General features: G+C 32.1%; 1 long non-coding RNA gene across 1 annotated transcript; it reads left to right on the top strand.

Moving 5' to 3' along the window:
- Positions 1 to 3,961: 3,961 nt before the first annotated feature.
- Positions 3,962 to 6,140, top strand: LOC135202751 (uncharacterized). Its single transcript, XR_010311815.1, has 3 exons — positions 3,962 to 4,120; positions 4,329 to 4,480; positions 5,753 to 6,140. It is a non-coding gene; the product is annotated as an uncharacterized LOC135202751 (long non-coding RNA).
- The last annotated feature ends 524 nt before the right edge of the window (positions 6,141 to 6,664 follow it).

Below are 6,664 nucleotides of genomic sequence, written 5' to 3'. Positions count from 1 at the left end.
GAAACTTCGATGAAAAAGCGGCAATCTATTTCAACTTATTGAGTTGAGTTGAGTTGAATATTGAATTTAGGCCAAAGGCCAAGCACTGGGACCTATGAGGTCATTCAGCGCTGAAATGGAAATTGACAGTAAAAGGTTTGAAAGGTGTAACAAGAGGAAAACCTCAAAGCAGTTGCACTGTGAATCAAGTGTTAGGAGAGGGTGGAGAGTAAGACGAAGAAAGAGTATATGAAAGGATGTACAGTAAAAGGAACGAAAGTAGTTGGAGCTAGAGGCCGAAGGGACGCTGCAAAGAACTTTAAGTAATGCCTACAGTGCACCGCATGAGGTCCACTGACGGCACTACCCTCCTACGGGGTTCAACTTATTGAATGTATTGAAGGGTTTTGGACAAGGAAGACTTAAAAGTGGTCATCCCACCCATATGTTCCCAACATTATTATAACACACTGCTGAGAACATTGTCAATGATGACATATAAAGAGGATTAAAAATGGAGATCTTGTCACATCTCACTTTCCTATCTCGAAGCTATGATAAATATTTCCCTAAAAAGAAATTTGAACCAGCGAAGAAGAGTCTTTGGATGAAAAATCCATTTGCTCTCCAAAGTCCGGAGTCAATAATTGAGTTAAACTTGTTACCTGAAGCCGAAGCTGGGTGGTTGTATCTTAGCTGTTCATTCACACTTCAGAATGATTTAGAGAAATTAAATTGTGCTCATTTTGGATTTAGAACAAAAGGGAATTTTGACTATAGAGTTAAAAGGCTATTCTATTGTCATTACTTTTTGCATTTGCTTACTTGTGTGGACTGGGATTTTCGACATTAGCTCAATTAAAGATGAAGGACAGAAAGAGGCTCAACACTGCACCTGATATATGTGTAGCATCGTCTTCCTGTTCCCAACGACGTCAATAACCTCGTCGTTGCGATGCAAGTAAGAACTAACAAATCAATCAATAAAAATCCTGTTCCCAACTGGGATGCAAACAAGCACATCCATCTCATTTGCGAAGACAGTAAGAACTAACCAATCAATCAATCAACTTCCATCTCATTATACAACTTTAAAAAATATATATCTACCATACCACTGTGTCGGAATTTCCTCTAAATTTATTTTCTTTAAATAATATTTTTTACGTTCATACAAATAGATACATGCAATACCAATATGTGCGGAATATAAGAAATATACATATGAATTGCTGATGCTAAATAAGTGAACTTAGCGAATAAAGTTTGTCTTTGACATATATATATTACATGTCGGTATAATGGGTCGCAATGCAACATGTGGTTCTTGCTGTGGGTCGCAGTAAAAATAGTTCGTTATACGCTGACTTATTTGGTAAAATGGTTATACATACATGCATATTTACACACACACACACACACACACACATATATATATATGTATATATATATATATATCTATATATATATATATATATTATATATATATTATAATAAAAGGAGCCCATAAAAACAAAATATAGATAGAAAAGTACTATATTTCAGAGACTGCTGTCTCTCTCTTCAGATATATGAATTAGGGAAGTTTACAGAAAAGGTGGTATTTATACCAAGAGATCCACCCACAGGTAAGCCAATTTAGGTCACCCCCGCTGATAATCTTCCTTTAATCTTTTTAAGCGTTGGTTGAATGAAAACCTTGTCGATCACATCTGAATCCCATGCTCCTTTTGAGATGTTCATTACCTGCCTCTCTTTTATTAAGGCCAATTCCATCATTTGACTCTTGTATCGGCAGTTGCTGCTATAAATTATATGTGACAAATTCTAGTTTATTCTATGGTTATGTTCATTTATATGGTTGAAAATAGCTGAGTTCTGTTGTCCATACCTAATTGACTGTTTGTGTTGTATTAATCTCTGGGGAAGTGATTTTCCTGTAAATCCGATGTAAGATTGGTCACAGTCCTGGCATGGGATTTCATAAACCCTTGTTTCCTTGGGGAATGTCTTTTGTTGGACGTTAATCAGGGATTTGGCTAAGGTGTTTGGGTAAGTAAATGCAAAAGGGTTAGATTTTCCGAGGGTCTGAGTCACTGTCTTAATCCTGTCCAGGTGAGGAATTTTTATTTTATTGTTGGGTGTCTCTTTGTCTTGTTTTGAGGGGGTCAGTAGAAAATTACGTTTGCTTTGTGAATTGCTTTCTCAATTATATGGTCAGGATACTTTAAAGACGAAAGTTGCTTACAAATTAGTTCAAATTCTTTTTCCAGGAAAGCTGGGGAACAAATTCGTAAGGCCCTTAAGAACAGGTTGTTGTCTACACCTATCTTGATAGCAATGTCGTGATAGCTAAAGTAGTGAATGTATGAAAGTGAGAACGTTGGTTTTCTGTATATGGTAAATTTGTATTCTGTCGTGTCTCTGATTATTAAAACATCAAGTAAAGGAATTTTGTTGTCTGTTTCCCATTCAACTTTACATTTGATGCTGGGCGCTGATGCGTTTAATTTTGAAAGGAATTCATTAAAATTGCCCCACCTATTATCCCAAAATGTTAGAATATCATCTACATATCTCATCCACAGCATGTTTTTGGGTTTTATTGCATTTATTACAGTAGTTTCAAAATATTCCATGTACAGATTGGCTAAAACAGGAATTAAAGGACTACCCATACTACACCCGAATTTTTGCTTATAGGATGATTTCCCAAATAAAAATACGTTATTAGATGCACATAATTCAACTAACTTTATTATTTTGTCAAGCGCCAATGGGAAATGATCTGAATGGGGGGATAATTTTTCCCTCAAAAACTGAAGAATATCCTGTATAGGTACTTTTGTAAATAGGGAATCTACGTCAAGGCTTAAAAGTTTTATGTTGTGAAGTGGTATATGTGCTTCGCTGAATTTGTGACAAAAATCTTCCGAATGTTTAACGTGAATGGGAGAAAAGGTACCTAAAAAAGGGGAAAGGAGGCCAGCTTACCATTTAGAAATTTTGTAATTGAAAGCTCCGGCACATGAAACGATGCGTCTGAATGGAAGATTGTCTTTGTGAGTTTCATGTGCCGGAGCTTTCAATTACAAAATTTCTAAATGGTTAGCTGGCCTCCTTTCCCCTTTTTTTGTCGCATATAATTTATAGCAGCAACTGCTGGTACAAGACTCAAATGATGGAATCGGCCTTAATAAAAGAGAGGCAGGTAATGAACATATCAAAAGGAGCATGGGATTCAGATGTAATCGACAAAGTTTTCATTCAACCAACGCTTAAGAAGATTAAAGGAAGATTATAAGCAGGGGTGACCTAAATTGGCTTACCTGTGGATGGATCTCTTGGTATAAATACCACCTTTTCTGTAAACTTTTCTGAAGAGAGACAGCAGTCTCTGAAATATAGTACTTTTCTCTCCATATTTTGGTGATTTTATGAGCTCCTTCTATTAAATGGAATTTTGTGTTTGTAACAGAAAACATTTTTATTCATATCATATATATATATATATATATATATATAGTATATAAATATATATATATATGTATATATATATATATATATACATATATAATATATATATATATATATATGTATATATAATATATATATATGTATATATATAATATATATAGTACGATTAATATATACGTATATTAATTATTAATTAAATGCATATTAACGTGTAAGCGTGCAAAATCTATTTCAGTATATTAATACACAACTTAAGGAAACTTGAAATTCACTGTCCAATATACGTACGATATCTCCTCGGATAAAAGTAATCAAGAACTTCCACTAAATAAATAAATAAATGTATAATATCATTTGCGCACACGCATAAATATTTAGCATAAGTTTCCCTCATCTGTTAAGTAAGAGTTGTTATTGCGTCGAAGGCTTTGAGCGTCCTTGGCTGCTTGTCATCATTATTCGTCGCTTCTAGTTTTCATCGTCCTTGGCGGCTGGTGTCAGCACCTTTAAACCTTTGCTGGTAACAGACCAGCAAGTGATTGAACTATTAGAGATTGTGATCCCAAATCTCGGATAGTGGTTTTCCTTGTGAAGTGCGTGGTATTTCTCATTCGTGAGGAAGTTGACGGTAGTTTTTTCTAATATGGAGTTTATGCTTGTGGCTGTAGGTGATTTACTTGTTATACATATACCCGCAATTGATGGGTTAATATACTTGTGGCTGTAGGTAGTTTACCTGTTATACCTATACTTGCACTTGGTGGTTTAATGCTCTCTTGACATTAACAGACTATAAGGGTGCATATTTAGTCTGCTGCTGAACGAAACTTCGGGTTAGTTTTCAAATTGCATTGTTTGTTTTTTCTTCACAGCTGTTTGTGCGGCGCTTTGTGCAGTGATGGAGGTCAAGTTAGCGAGGTTCACTTCTTCAAATTTAAACTTTTATAGTTTTGGCAAGATTTGTCTCCAGCTGAACTACGTTTGAATGTCGGCATTCTTAAGTGTGTCAGCAGAGGAACTAATGGTAAGTTTTTAACTTTTTTTTTTTTTTTCCTCCACCCCTTCAGGAGCGGTGCCCCTGAAGGAGTGGAGGTCTCTCTGAAACTTGCAGCAACTCTTCAGACTTGATGTAAGTTTGAGGGAGTTTAACAGTCGTTGGTATTCACTTAATTTGAAATATCTAGCTTGGTATTATTTGTTTTTGGTGGGTGTATTCGACGATTTGGAAATCTCTACTTAATTTTGCGCATAACCACGGCAAATTTCCCCTTAATTAGGGATATTTGGGTAATTGAAATTTGAGCTGTTTGTGTTGTAGTGGTACAACTGTAAGCTTAATCTAGCTCATTTATTTGGGACATTTAGTTAAGTTACTTTTAACTCTTAATTTATTTTCTGTGTTTTTATGTAGCTATTATATATATATATATATATATATTATATATATATATATATATATATTATTATATAGATATATATATATATATATATATATAAATATATATATATATATAGTATATATATATTATATATATATTATATAATTATTATATATATATATATATATATATATATATAGATTATATATATATATATATTATAAATTCTATATATTATATATATATATTATTAATTTTATATATTATATATATATATATATTATATATTTATATATATGATATATATATATATATATATATATAATAATATATATATAATATAATATATATATATAATATATATATATATATATAGATATATATATATAGATATATATATATATATATATATTTACCAAAGTCTTAAGTTTATTCTAGCTCTATTTACTTAAGTTTTTATTTTATTTAACTCCTAGTTTACTGTTTTTATGTAGCTCATAATTAATTTGTGTTATTACCAATGTCTATTTTCTAATTTGTTAATGTAACTAAATTTTACTAAACTTTGTTTTAGCTTTTTCTAACTCAAAATTATCCAACTCTATCAAAATTATCCAACTCTATTACATAGTGTTTTTTTTTTTACCAAATTTCTTTAGTAGTTTATCTTTAACTCAAAATGATTTAATTGAAAATTAAGTTTTTTTTAACCAAAGTCTTTAATTCCTATCTAGTATGTCAATAAATTTTACTTCAATTTTAGCTCTGGTCTTTTTAAGTCAAGGTGTTTATACTCTGGTTTTAAATGGTTGAAAGATAGTTACATTGAGATATATATACGTAGGTGACCTTTAGAAACTATGGTTTGAGGTATGGTACCCATTTTCTTTGCCAGTTTCTTCTGTTTTTAATTGCAGGCGCGTCTTTGAACGATGGCGAATTGAAACTGCAATTTGGAGGATTTGATTCTCTTGCGCAAGTTGTTGCTTGGGCTTACGATGGAAGGGCTTACGATGGAAGGGCTTACGATGGAAGGGCTTACGATGGAAGGGCTTACGATGGAAGGGCCATTGAAAATGACTGGAGATGCTGAAGTCGCTACAATTTGAGGGCGTAGAAGTCTGTATTCCTGATGTACAAATTTTGCTTATTTCACTAAATTGATTCTGAAATTGTAAATATTTTTAACCCGTAAGTAATTTATGGATTAATCCTTGATTGATGAACTGATAATATCGTGAATGGTCATTTTAACATTGAGTTTGATTAACATTGAGTTTGATTAACATTGAGTTTGATTAACATTGAGTTTGATTAACATTGAGTATGATTAACATGAGTACTGTAGCTGTTGTCAAAAGTTCCTTTCACTCACATGAAGGTATAATATTGATTTAAATATGATAGGGAGTTAAGTAAATTGATAATTGATGACTGTAATTAGTAATGGAATGTTTATACGTGCTGGATTGAGTTTTAAGCCTTAAATTGAAAGGCGCTAGTATTGTGCTGTTATTAATTTTAAAATGTGCAATGTTTTAAGTGCTGAACTGAGTTTTAAGGACTTCATGAAAGGTTTTAGTATAGTTCTTCAGTTTATCTATAGTTAATCTTAAAGCTAAGATAATGAATTACTTTATTCAAATTGAAACTCTCTATTTAATCTTAAGAGCTAATGTAAAACTTCGTTAAAATTGAATCCCACAGTTAAGCCAGAGACAATGATAAATATGGTATACTCGGTTTCATCAAATTTAAGGTCTTTAGTAAATTAAAAGGGGCAAGTTGTCCTTTTGACTTAAATACTGAAAAAAATTTTTTTTAAAGAG

Source organism: Macrobrachium nipponense, chromosome 33, assembly GCF_015104395.2.
Source record: "Macrobrachium nipponense isolate FS-2020 chromosome 33, ASM1510439v2, whole genome shotgun sequence".
NCBI classification, from domain to species: Eukaryota; Metazoa; Arthropoda; class Malacostraca; order Decapoda; family Palaemonidae; genus Macrobrachium; species Macrobrachium nipponense.
This window is presented reverse-complemented; position numbering and strand designations above follow the sequence as displayed.